This window comes from Oncorhynchus masou, chromosome 18, assembly GCF_036934945.1.
Source record: "Oncorhynchus masou masou isolate Uvic2021 chromosome 18, UVic_Omas_1.1, whole genome shotgun sequence".
NCBI classification, from domain to species: Eukaryota; Metazoa; Chordata; class Actinopteri; order Salmoniformes; family Salmonidae; genus Oncorhynchus; species Oncorhynchus masou.
The window spans coordinates 59,296,099-59,310,074 of NC_088229.1; the positions used below are offsets into that span (position 1 = coordinate 59,296,099).

The 13,976-nt window shown below is 42.3% G+C and overlaps 1 protein-coding gene across 3 annotated transcripts in view; it reads left to right on the forward strand.

The window, feature by feature from the left end:
• LOC135504984 (leucine zipper putative tumor suppressor 2 homolog) overlaps window positions 1-13,976 on the forward strand; it is a 48,759-nt gene that overhangs the window by 21,053 nt on the left and 13,730 nt on the right. Inside the window, exon 2 of one of the 3 annotated variants that reach the window (XM_064923972.1) lies at window positions 3,458-3,578. The exons of 1 other annotated variant lie outside the window; for it this stretch is intronic. The gene's annotated coding sequence lies outside the window, so the exon portion shown is untranslated. Of the gene's footprint in view, window positions 1-3,457; window positions 3,579-9,374; window positions 9,661-13,976 lie in introns of those variants that run through there. One more of the 3 variants, XM_064923974.1, reaches the window with a different exon arrangement.

The following is a 13,976-nucleotide window of genomic DNA, read 5'->3' on the forward strand; positions in this document are numbered from 1 at the left end:
GAAAATATTTGGCATGGTTTCTCAGATCATCAAAAGGCTCTACAGCTGCACCATCGAGAGCATCCTGACTTGTTGCATCACTGCCTCAATCGAGCAGTTGCCATACCAGGCAGTGATGCAAAGACTCCAGCCACCCTAGTCATAGACTATTCTATCTGCTACCGCATGGCAAGCGGTACTAGAGCGCCAAATCTAGGTCCAAGAGGCTTCTAAACAGCTTCTACCCCCAAGCCATTAGATTCCTGAATTCCTAATCAAAGGGCTACCCAGACTATTTGCATTGCCCCCCCCCCCCCCCCTTAACACCACTGCCACTCTCGGTTGTGATCATCTATGCAGTCACTTTAATAACTGTACCTGCATGTACAGTGGCAAGAAAAAGTATGTGAACCCTTTAGAATGACCTGTATTTCTGCATAAATTTGACAAACAATTTGATCTGATCTTCATCTAAGTCACAACAATAGACAACCACACGGTTTCTAAACTAACACACGCTGTATTTTTCTTGTCTTTTATTGAATACTTCATTTTAACATTCACAGTGTAGGTTAGAAAAAGTATGTGAACCTCTAGTCTAATGACTTCTCCAAAAGCTAATTGGAGTCAGAAATCAGATAACCTGGAGTCCAATCAATAAGATGAGATTGGAGATGGTTAGAGCTGCCTTGCCCTGTAAAAAAACTCTCACAATTGGATTTTGCTATTCACAAGAAGCATTGCCTGATGTGAACCATGCCTTGAACAAAAGAGATCTCAGAAGACCTAAGATTAAGAATTGTTGACTTGCATAAAGCTGGAAAGGTTTACAAAAGTATCTCTAACAGCCTTGATGTTCATCAGTCCACGGTAAGACAAATTGTCTATAAATGGAGAAAGTTCAGTACTGTTGCTTCTCTCCCTATGAGTGGCTGTCCTGCAAAGATGACCGCAAGAGCACAGCGCAGAATGTTCAATCAGGGTAAGAAGAATCCTACTAGGGTGTCAGCTAAAGACTTAGACATCTCTGGAAGATGCACACTAACATCAACCTCATCCCAACTGTAAAGTATGGTGGATGGAGCATCATGGTTTGGGGCTGCCTCAGGGCCAGGACAGCTTGCTATCATAGACTATAAAAAATGAATTCCCAAGTTTATCAAGACATTTTGCAGGAGAATGTAAGGCTATCTGTCCACCAATTGAAGCTCAACAGAAGTTAGGTGATGCAACAGGACAACAACCCATTAGACAGATGTAAATCAACAACAGAATGGCTTGAACAGAAGAAAATACACCTTCTGGAGTGGCCCAGTCAGTCCTGACCTCAACCTGATTGAGATGCTGTGGCATGACTTCAAGAGCGGTTCACACCAGACATCCCAAGAATATTGTGGAACTGAAACAGTTTTGTAAAGAGGGGTGGTCCAAAACTCATGACTGTTGTGCAGGTCTGATCCGCTACTACAGGAAACATTTGTTTGAGATTATTGCTGCCAAAGGAGGGTCAACCTGTTATTAAATTCAAGGGTTCACATACTTTTCCAACCTGCACTGTGGATGTTTTACATGGTGTGATCAATAAAGAGATGAAAAATGTATAATAGTTTGTTGTTAATTTAAGCAGATTGTCTATTTTTGTGACTTAGATGAAGATCCGATAACATTCCATTTATGACCAATTTATGCTGAAATCCAGGTAATTCTAAAGGGTTCACATACTTTTTCTTCTCACTGTACATGCAGGTAGAGTCATTGAAGTGACTGCATAGATGATAACAGAGAGTAGCAGTGGTGTAAAAGAGGGGGCAACTAACTGGTGCCCCCGCACATTGACTCTGTACCGGTACCCCCCTGTATATAGTCTCACTATTGTTATTTTACTGCTGCTATTTAATTACTTGTTACTTTTATTTCTTATCCGTATTTTTTTTAACTGCATTGTTGGTTAGGGGCTCGTAAGTAAGCATTCCACTGTAAGGTCTACTATAACTGTTGAATTTGGCGCATGTGACTAATAAAGTTTGATTTAAAATGTTGTATTGTCTTCAGTAGAGCAGTTTCTGGTGACTTCTCCATGATGTTTTTCAGTGACCTCCTGTTCACCTTACTCAACAGACCTGGGTCATAAACTCTGTTCCCCTTTTCTCTCTCAGTAACTTTCACTCCGTAACTTTCCGCACACCAAGTTCCTCTTTACCCTTCCTTGACCTCTAACATATACATTCCTTGTACATGTAAAGTAATAAGTTGAACATGAATAAGTATATTTCAAGCTAGAATCCAACAGTTACCGACAAGGATATACCAGAACGTTTGAAATTCTTAATTGAATAAAACAGCAAACCTTTGAATGTAGTTTATAATGGTGCGTTGAGCTACTGCTGGGCATTTAGCCCTCCAGTCTGTCCTGACATCGGTATGCTATTTTCCCCTCTTAAAATAGCAATTACAGGCGCGCACCTAATGGAGTTTCCACAATACCTGACATAGTTCAATGGAAAACACTCACCAGAAAACCTTTTTGTATCAGAATCCGTTCTATCATGGTGAAAATCGGACTTCTCTTTCACTGTAGCTGTAAGCCAAAATTACCTGAGAAAAATATGACCTCTGCCATTTGCATCATTTTGATTAGTCGAGCATTTTTTACAATATTCTTTGGAGTATATCCCGAAAAAAGTTAACCATATTATTCTAAAAGTAAAATCATTTCAAATACCCTCCCTATTATGAACCTGGCACTGATTAGCACAGATAGTCAGCCAGAGCAGTGTGGTCGCAAATGGCTGCTTTCACATATGAATGCTTTGTCCAGCATAAGTTTAACCGTAAATTTGTCCCACGTTGCCGCATAAAGAAATGAAGGATGCATTATCAAAGTATTGGAATGTGGCCCCAGTCCAAGAGGCTGCTGGGAGGAATCCGCTTCACGAGCAGGCTGCCATGGCAACCAGAGGGCTTTATTTCCCATTGGAAGCTCTCTGTTTGCCGGACTGTCTTGAGTTTCACCCATACTCTGGCACTCAGAGGAAGACAAAAGAGTAGGGGACAGAGGTGCTTTAGAAATGACTAATGAACATAGTGGAGAGGTCAAAGTTTAAGTATTACTCAGTCGTAAATGAGGGCAAACATAAGAAGTGTTCTCTTAAGTTGGCATGGAATTCCCCTCTGCGTTCCTCCTTTATGGGAAGGGGAAAGGGGATACCTAGTCAGTTGCACAACTGAATGCATTCAGAAATGTGTCTTCTGGATTTAACCCAACCCCTCCTGAATCAGGGTAGGCAGCAAAATGTAACCACATGTTACATATGGATTTGCATTAGTATACACATCAAACGTCCCAATGCAAAGTCACACCTCACTTCGCCATCTTTCAAGTCATTACTTAAGACAGCTCTGAGTTGGTACTGTAGCAGTTGTAGCTAAGGTCCTGTGTTTTGCTAACTTCAATTTGTCTTTCTGGTTGCTTCTGTAGTCTAGGAGCAGAGAGGGAGTAGAGCCCCAACAGCGGCAGTGAGTCCCTGGGATGCACAGCCGACCCGTTCCCCCTAATTCTCTCAGGCCTCCAGAAGCTGAAGACCGGCTGCCATTGAGAGGTGAGCGAGCTCAAGAACCCAATGGGCTTCTGATTATATTGTCAACTTACCATTCCATTACTCAGCTGGTTCCCCTAGAAAGCGATGGCTTTCTGGCTTTCACGCATCTTCATTTTGTCCTCTACCTTGAAGTTAGACTCTGGAAACATTCTGAAATTACTACTGAGATTGACTCTCTGTGGCAATGTTACTTTAGAGCTCACAGCTGCTTTGAATTGTCTTTATGCTTTCATAACAGAAACAGTTTGGAACCATTCTGTTTCTAAGGGTGCTCTCGGATAGAAGCGATATAGAAGACACAGCAGCGTTGGGGCTATTGCGGACCTATGTATAAGACAATGTAAGGGTGTTCTATATGTTCTTATGATATTTTGTAGAATGCATTATGCCTGTGGGCTTTCAGTAAAGTGTTACCAAGTCAATTTTGAAGTCGAGCAATTGTATACTCGCACAGGACCTAATTCCAGCTGTTTGAAGTAAGCACTAAGTCACTTAACCACCTTGTAACTGCTGTAACTCTTAAGATCGAGGCGTAACCCCTAATCTCTTTGGCACACAATACTGTAAGTCTGTGTGTGTGTGTGTGTGTGTGTGTGTGTGTGTGTGTGTGTGTGTGTGTGTGTGTGTGTGTGTGTGAGTAACTAAGGCATCTGCTAAGTGAGTACTGTACAGATGTATTAGAGCTCTTACAATAGTGATTTACTCATTTTTATATCCACAAGGGCAACTCCGGTTAATGCCAATAGCTTTTTCTCGTCAACTTCAGTGTAAAGCGATTTAAAAGGAAGTGCAAAGCGGTAAACATCTGGCTTGGTTTATTTGTTGGCGCATTTGGACTGATTGGTACATTACAAGCCATAGAATTCTATTTCTATGGTACCAGCCTTGGAATTGTAACTGAATCAAGTTTATTTTCACTAGTTTTGAATTTCGAGGCTAAGTGATTGGTGGGAGAGGGTTGGCTGAGGCAGTTTTGAGGCAAATTTAGCTCTGGCTCCCCCTGGGAGTGATGTCCCCATGCAGCGATAGCAGACCAGACACTGATGGATTACCTAGCTTTCTGTTGGCCACAGACAGGAGCCCTTGTTATGAAAATATAATGGAGGAACAGCCAGACGGGTACACCAGGTTGGCAGGTCGCATTTGTCCTGGGTAATACCTTAAATGTCCCAAGTACAGAGTGTGGAGGGGTGTTTGAATTGTCCTTTTTTTTAAAGGGGTAGATCAGATTTAATATTGCAGATTGTGACTTCTATCAATGTAGTTGTCTGCCTCGTTTCATTACCACCAAGCGCTCCCATCTATTTCTGAAAACCTTCCCGTTTTGATTTCTAGCTGCTAAATATGTTTTCACTGTGATGTTTCACAAACGTTCTGAACATTTCTCTTCTCTTAGTTTCTACAGATTGTAAATGAAAGAGAATTTTTTTTGCTAAGAGTATTATTATATTATTGATGGATTGACTATGACTTTTCAAATCACCCAGCAGTGCCATCTGCAGAGTTGGCTCCAAGTAAATGTTGAAGGTTTTCAACCATTTCTGAACCTGCGACCAAAAACAAGCTACATATGGGCAGTACCAAAACAAGTGACCTAATGATTCTGTCGCTTCGCATCAAAATCTGCAGAGCTATGATGGTTGTATCCCTCATATATGTAACATTCTATTGGTTGCAAGAATTTTGTATCATCACTTAAAGTTTTGAGTTTGGTGTCGTTTTGTGTATCAGCTCATAAACCATGTGCCATGGAATCAGTACATTGAAAATCTCCTCCCAACTAAGTCATGATGGAGGTGTTTGTTTAACCCATTGGATGAAATTATGCTGACACCTTCTAAAGTATAATTTCCACCTCCAGAAATGTGCCAAATAACAATGGTAAAATGATTTATTATTATAACATATTGGACCATGCATATAGCTTTTGCATGGTCCATAATATCAGGTATGCTATTAGTAACAATAAGCATACTCACCTCCTAGCCTAACTGACACAGCATAATGGCTATACATCAATAGGCTTACGCAAGGGGTTGCCAATCTGCATTTACCCTATTGAGCTAATCAGTCCTGCATCGGTTTGGATGCCCACAGTTGAGGCGGGTAGACTGAAAACATTCTGTCAACCCGTGGGTCGGTTCACGGTTCAGAGTAATTACATTGCAGATGGGGAAACCTTTTTAAATCAAGATAATACACTTTTTAAAAACCTAGGAGCTAGTTGTGTTGCATTACGGCCAGGCAGACCTAAGCCTACCAGCCATGCGCACATTGAGAGTGTGTGGAGACGGGAACTGGACCCAGGTTACATAAAACACCCGGAATTAATTTCCCCCTCATCTTTCCCTTAAAGTTTCCTTAACTTTAAGTCAGTTGCACAAAACATTTGAAGGTGATTTCCTCCTTTAATTAAGTGTAAAAGGTAAGGGTGCCCATGAGGTCCCTAAACTGCTTCATTCAGTATAGATATCAATGTAAATAGCATTTGTGAAGGTGAATGTTGCTTTCAACTGCCCTGGTTACCAAAGGAAACCATCAACCAGCTAGCTACTTAGTGCACCTTCCATTGTTTAGTTATCTATGGCTACAAAGCTAGCTGGCTAGTTAACTATACTATATTCTGGGAATTCCCTCCCTATGGCACTTGTTTCTTGAGGCGCATTCAAGTTACATTTTTCTTCCATAAACACACAAGCGAGGTCCGTACAGGTGCATCAAAGCTGGGACCGAGAAGCTGTTTTCCATTCTCTATCTCAAGGCCATCAGACTGTTAAACAGCCATCACTAACACTGAGAGGCTGCTGCCTACATACAGACTTGAAATCATTGGCCACTGAAATAAATGGATCACTAGTCACTTTAATAATGCCACTTTAATAATGTTTACATACCTTGCATTACTCAACTCATATGTGTATATACTGTATTTTATACCATCTATTGCGTCTTGCCTATGCCGCTCTCATTGCTCATCCATCCATTTATATATTCCTATTCCATTCCTTAACTTAGATTTGTGTGTATTAGGTATCTGTTGTGGAATTGTTATATATTGATGCACAAGCATTTCGCTACGCTCGCAATAACATCTGCTTACCATGTGAATGTGACCCAATAAAATTTGATTTGGATTTGACTAGGTAAATAGATAAAATTATTCTACTATGGGGTTGTCAGATTTTTCCAGTAGGGTCTGGCTCCAGCAGAAACGTTCTCATGCAATAACGCTGTGAGACACCAATGTCGAATGGTGCCAGAGAGGTTGGTGAGCGACTGGGCCCATGATTAATTGTCACCCGGTCTGGACACTCGGGGGGGGCGGCGGCGGCTGTTCTTGTTGTCTGCAGGAGACTGGACAACTCTAGAGCTCTTATAGTACTGGATTGGACCAATACCAGGGGTCAGCTTTTCTTTACACCCCTCTCGCAGCCTCCCTTTGGTTTCCCTCAAGGTGAGTGAAGAGCTCTTCCTATTCAACACCTCGCTGTATGAAGGACACAAGCAGAGCAGTGTGTGACCCACTTGTAGGACTTTCCAGAGAGTGAAGTATGTGCTGTAGCCTACTTCTCTAGCTACCCTACTTTAGTCTACTCTGTCAGACAGCTTAACATTGATTGAAACCGTGTTTCATTGATTGTGGCCAGATGGAGGATTTACAGGTCAGGACTGAGGCTGAACGCTGTCTGCCTGGAGGAGTATAGTAGAACTTCTCTGGAAACAGACAGGCTGAAAACAGGGACTGTCAGTAGGTGTTTGGATCTCACTGTCTGTCGAGGCTTCATTAAGAAACTGTAACCCACTCAGTGACTGACTGAAGTGGGACCCTGCTATGAACTGTAAAGGGTTATGTTGCTTGTCTGTAGCACATTCCCCTCCCCCGGAAATGAGGCCCTTTATCTTCCCCGGAGTCAGATGAACTCGTGGGTACAACTGTTGTGTCTGTGTCCAGTATGAAGGAAGTTAGAGGTAGTTTCATGAGCCAATGCTAACTAGCGTTAGCACAATGACTGAATGTCTATGGGTATCTGCTAGAGTGCTAGCAGACACCATAGACTTCCAGTCATTATGCTAACATTAGTTAGCAATTGCACTAGTTAGCAACTTTGTTTAAACTGCACGTAGGGTCATAAAAATGGTATCAACCAGTTCATCTGACCGAATGATCTTGAATAAAAAGGAAACTTATTTAACAGACCTTTTGTATTTTACACGTGCATTCATGGGCGCACATACTGTAGATACAGATGTACTATCTTAAAGGGGAGCAGCACTTCCTGATTTGGCCTCTTTTTTTTTTCATCAGTGCTCATTAAGACATGCTAGCGGCCATGACTGAAGGCAAACGAGAGTTGTCTTCCGGGCGTGGTTTCATATGGGTGTTTTTTTGTCTTTGCCATTCAACCACAACAAACAAGGACTAATACAGTTCTGTGTGTGTGTGGGCTAGAGTAGAGAGGAAGAGGCAAATAGAACGTAAAGCCAGCGCTGCCCTTGTGGTTAGCCAAGCTGCCAGCAGCTAGTTGGCATAGCTTGAGGGATAGCTAGCGGCATCTGGCTAGCCTATCTAATGTTAGCTAGCTGATATTTCTCTTGTCAAATCACAGTTATGCCAAAGGTAGCGAGAACCAGTGTCTGGAATGTGTTTCATGAGACACATTATCTTGCTATTCGCTAGCATTATCAAATGATGTAGCCAACTAGTGTAACCAACTCACCGTCAGCAACACCACCAGGCACAGTTTGACGATTGGCAGCCCGCATAACTTGTAGCTAGCGTTGCATTTAATCCACATCCTGACCATCTGATTCTTGATCAACTTTATAGAAGTCCATTTTCACTAGACTTAGTTATTTCCTGATCAATATATGCATTGCATATCAAGCTACTGCCAAAGATACACCGTGTTGTCTGGGGAATTCGGTTTGCATGGCCTGGTGTGCCAGGTAGGTGGGGTTTGCTCATTTTCAACCATTCCATTGGTCCTCCTAAGGAGAGGTAGCCGCTCGACCGGGGCACCCGGCCATGCAAAGCGAACTCACCCAGTCTTTTCCACGAAAACACGATGCGACCATGTGTTAATAGGCAAAGGGGGCATGAATTGACATAATTGGAGTCCAAACCAAACCCTGAAGTTGGTCATGACTCCGTTTTGGACGAGACTGACTTTATGACCAATATTATTCTATTTACACTATGTAGTAAATTGACACTAGAATAAAAGTTTCTGACTTGTATTGATGAGATACAGGCAGTTTTCAAAAGGAGTTTAAGAGCAATTGACCTTTTAATTTGACCAGTTTCCCACAGCAGAAAAATAATCCTGCAGCAACGGGATATGTGGATTATAATTAATGGACATTTTTTTATAGGGGTTGATACATTTCTCAGTAGGGGAAATCAAGTCAGACATTTGTAATTTCCACTTAAAAACTTTTAAAAGCCTTTTTAAAACATGAATACATGAATAAGTCAGCAAGAACAGAGTGATCAAATTAAGATGGCACATGTGTACAGCCAGTTATCTGATTAGTTAGGAAAGCATGTCTGCAGCAACATCACAGGAGCCATAAAACTTGGAAAATTATCCAATATCAGCATGCTGGCCCAGTTTCTTTCTTTCTTTCTTCCCATCCCTATTTAGACAGACTGGAGGAGGGGAGAATTCCCCTTTGACTGGTCTCTCTCTTCCTCCTTTTTATTACTTGAGAAAGGCAGCAAGGCACACTATGCCTAGTGGAGCCTGTTTGGTCAAAGCCACACAGGAGAGAGAAGAGGAGAGAGGGTGAGTGAGAGAGGGGAGGTGGTGCGGGGGAGTGTGTGAGAGAGGGAGAAGGAGGGGTAGAGGAAAAAAGGAAGAGGAGGGACCGGAGCGTCTATCCACATTGGTGGCATTTGGCCTGAGCAATAAGCCGCGTTTGGACTCAGAGAGAAGTTTCCCTCAGGACAAGAGACCGACACAGAGCAGCAGGAGGATTGGAACACATTGAAAGTGGATGCAAGTTATCTGGGAGCTGAAAGACTTTGAAGTGAACGAGAGGAGGCCCAGTGCAGAAGCAGTTATGCAAGGGTCATGTTGGGGTACGTGTGAGTAGTAACTCTGTGACGGGGAACGTTGGGGGCTTTGTGAATAGAGCACTGGGAAAAAGGTAGTTTGATGTAAAATAGAAACAGGCGAGATGGGGTTCCCAAAACTGTAGACATAGAACATTTGTTGACAAAGTGTGAGCCATGAGGGTTGGCTCTTAGCCTTGACGCCTGGTGGTGTAATTAACTTCTCCTGGAGGTGAATGTTTTTTATTTTTTATTTTTAATCGATTTTTGTTTTTAGTCTCACCTACATTAGTTGAATGCATTTTAAGTCAGTTGGAATAAGAGAGTCTGCTTCATGACTAAAATGTGAAGTAAGTGATCATTCCGATGACCAGAGTCATCTGAAATGGGATAGTAGCAAGTTTAGATACGATGTTGCCTTACCGTATACTATAGATGGCTATTAGCGTGGGAGAGCTTTCTCTGCTCACTGAAACAAAGACAGTGACAGACAGAGAAAAGTTATCCTGGAATGTGTGTGTTGTATGTGCGCATGCATGTGAAAAGAGGCCTCTTTTTTTTGTCAGTGGTTTCATTATTATCCATGCTGCCTCAATTTGTTAGCCCTCAGAGGGAGAGAATGGCATTAAGTATACGTGTAAGACTCACCTCATTATCCATAGAAGCACTATGACAGTCCGTATGACGACGATGGCCTCACAATGTGGGATTTAGCATACAGACCGGGGCTGAGGGAAACGGGTCCATTTTCTTGGATAGGTAGGTTGTCTGTTGGACCAAAATAGCAATGTCACACTTTTCCTCCGTGGTCTACTTTCAGTGTTGGACACTCTCTGAATCGAGATGGAAAGGGGGAGGGAGATGGAGAAGAAGAGAGAGTGGATTAGATTGGGAGGGAGATGTAGAGTGGAGGATGGGATTTCCAGTTTGTTCCCAACTGCTCATGCACATGCTCTCGCTCTCTTATTTTTCTCACTTTCTGTGATTTTTTTTCTTTTCTTTTTTCCCCCCATTGTTCCCTCACTCACACTTTCTCACTCACGCTCTCTAACTCATACATCCCAAATCAGAAGTGCTGCTCCTGGTGCCTCTTCCAGTCGGCCTCGAAACCAGCCAGTAAAACAGAGCTGTCCTTATTCACGGTCCTGACACATCCCCTCGTGTGTACTGTATTTTTGGGCCCAGATCCCTCTGGCTGTGTTGGTGTGTGTATGTGTACAACTGACTGAGGAATTTACTGCAACCTCTTGGTTTGTATCAAAGCATGTTTGCGTGATGTTGCATACAAGCCAAACAGGGTCTGCTATATATGTGTGTGTCCATGGCATTTCTGTGTGTAACACCCAATAAATGAGATGTGTTCATGTTTGGTCTTCTGTGCCTGATCCCTGTGCTTAGTTGTACACCATGCATGTTTATTTCATGTCAGTTTTAGCATTCAAAGAGACGACTTGCGAAAGTAGCAAATAAGCAAAGTGCTGCTGTTCTGGGGTGTGGCCTGCACCTATCAGTCCAGCAGTCTATAACCCGCTGCATCCGGTGAAGGAATGGTAAACGCTAAGGCGTTTTCACTTTTTACCAAATCTGCCAATGGGCATGTTCATTTAATTACTTGTTATGCTGTATAAAAAATACCTGAGGGGTAAGCTGCCATTACTTTATTGCCCATGACTGAGCACCCCTATAGCCATGTCATGTGACTGTGAGCGTTGCCATGCAGTGGTTATTAAATCACGGTGGACTGGAGCTCTTCCACCTACCAGTGATACTGAACCCAGTGACCACTACCTTCTCTGACCACTTGTTTCTCTCAGGGAAACAAGTGGTTTTAGCCGATGTGCCTGCAAATGGCTATTTCTCCTGGAGTGTCTGTCTGCCTGTCTGAATACATCCTAGGCATTTCCCAGAGAGACAAAACCAATTTGCTCAGAGAACGTCTTCGAAGCTGCAGGCAGCTGAGTTGAATGAGAAATATACCTGTATTTTGGTGCCAATTTCCTCCATGACAAAGCAGCACTGACTCCCATGGTTATTGGTTGAACTTGGCCTACAGTACGTGAGTCAGTGTGATCGGTCTATCTGGCCTCCTTCAGAGGCTTTGGGACGCTAAGGCGTGTGTTCGTAAATTCACTCTGGAGTGTCAGAGTGCGCTCTGGGCCATTCGTAAATTCAGAGCGCTGTCAGATTGTCCGTTCGTAAATTCGGAGCGCTTAGCTCTCGAACTCTTCAGAGCGCCACACGACCTCTGGCTGAGGAGTAGGGTTACTTCCTTGCCTAATAAATCAGAATTTGATACCAGTTCTTGGAATACAGTCTGAAACAAAGCACTGAAAAGCATGAACATTTTCCTTGCGAGCCAGAATGTTGAATGAAATTATACTGAACAAAAATATAAACCCAACATGCAACAATGTCAAAGATTTCACCTAGTTACAGTTCATATATATAAAGAAATCAGTCAATTGAAATAAATTCATTAGGCCCTAATCTATGGATTTCACATGACTGGGAATATAGATATGCATCTGTTGGTCACACAGATACCTTTTAAAAAAAGATAAGGGTGTGGATCAGAACCAGTCAGTATCTGGTGTGACCACCATTTGCCTCATGCAGCACGACATCTCCTTCTCATAGAGTTGATCAGGCTGTTGATTGTGGCCTGTGGAGTGTTGTCCCACTCATCTTCAATGGCTGTGCTGGATATCGGTGGGAATAGGAACCCGCTGTCGTACACATCGATCCAGAGCCACCCAAACATGCTCAATGGGTGACATGTCGGGTGAGTATGCAGTCTGTGGCAGAACTGGGACATTTTCAGCTTCCAGGAATTGTATACAGATCCTTGCGACATGGGGCCGTACATTATCATGCTGAAACATGACGTGATGGCGGCGGATGAAGGGTGTGATAATGGGCCTTAGGATCTCGTCACAGTATCTCTGTGCATTCAAATTGCCATCAATAAAATGCAATTGTGGTCGTTGTCCGTAGCGTATGCACTACCCATGCTATAACCCCACCACCACCATGGGGCACTCTGTTCACAATGATGACATCAGCAAACCGCTCGTCCCACACGACACCATACACATAATTACACATAATTAAAATACACATAATTACAATTTAGCAATGACACTGGAGTGATATATGTGCAGATGATGATGTGCAAGTAGATATACTGGGGTGCAAAAGAGAAAAAATAAATAACAATATGGGGATGAGGTAGTTAATTGCACACTCCCTCAACTTGAGAAATCTGTGGCATTGGGTTGTTGGAGAAAACGTAACATTTTAGTGGCCTTTTGTCTCCAGCACAAGGTGCACCTGTGTAATGAGCATGGAAAAGGGCATAGTAGTCAACCTGCAAACATATATCCTAACAAATGGTGTGTTTGAAGGTTTAGTGCACTACTGCAAACACAAATTTGTGTGCGAGAGGGAATGTTTTTTTTTTGACAATACAAGTATAGATTTAAATAAAATAAACAGGGAGTCACATTGAGATGATAATCTATTTTCAAGATATGCAGATTTCCATGCCTTTGGAATACTTCCTGATAACAATGTTAAATAACAAAATGTTGGCTACTGAGCCAGCAATAAGGGATCTGCACACATAAGCAGACCAGGCTCTAAATGATCAGCCCCTGTTGATTTTGTTTGTGGCTAATTTTAACAAAGCATCCAGGACTTCTTTTATCAGTGAATTTCCGAAAAGAAAACTCCAAACCAGCATTTTCAGTATCATTTCAATAGATTTTCACCATCTACATCCAAACGACTCTTTTCAAGAGCTGGCTTTGAAATACATTCAAATATAAAGCCTGCGGAGATAAAATGGTCCTTAAATGCATTAATGATATCAATTTGTCAGTAACAGGGCCAGAACCTAAATGTATTTCTTGGGGGAGAGACGAGGAGACATAACCCTTCAGTGATTTAACAGCTTTCCAGAATTTAGTTGGGTTCCCTGTACATTCAGATAGTGTATTAACATAATAATCTGATTTGGCTTTTTTTTTACACTAGTTTTACACACAGATTTCTCAATCGCCTAAAAGACTGCCAGTCTGGGCCCGAGTCTGTGAATCTAGCTTTGGCCCAGGCAGCATCTCTGTTGTGTATGACTTCAGATAGCTCTGGGCTGAACCAAGGGCAAGACCGATTTTTATTTTTATTTTTTTAAACATGCTCCCTTTAAAAAAACTGAGAATTATCTACAATACTATTGAAAACATTTGAAGTGGTTCAAAGCCAACTCTGGGTCAGGTATAGATGCAATGCAATCAAAGTCACCAAAATAAAGGTCACAAAGGCCTGTTTGTTGAAATTGAAAG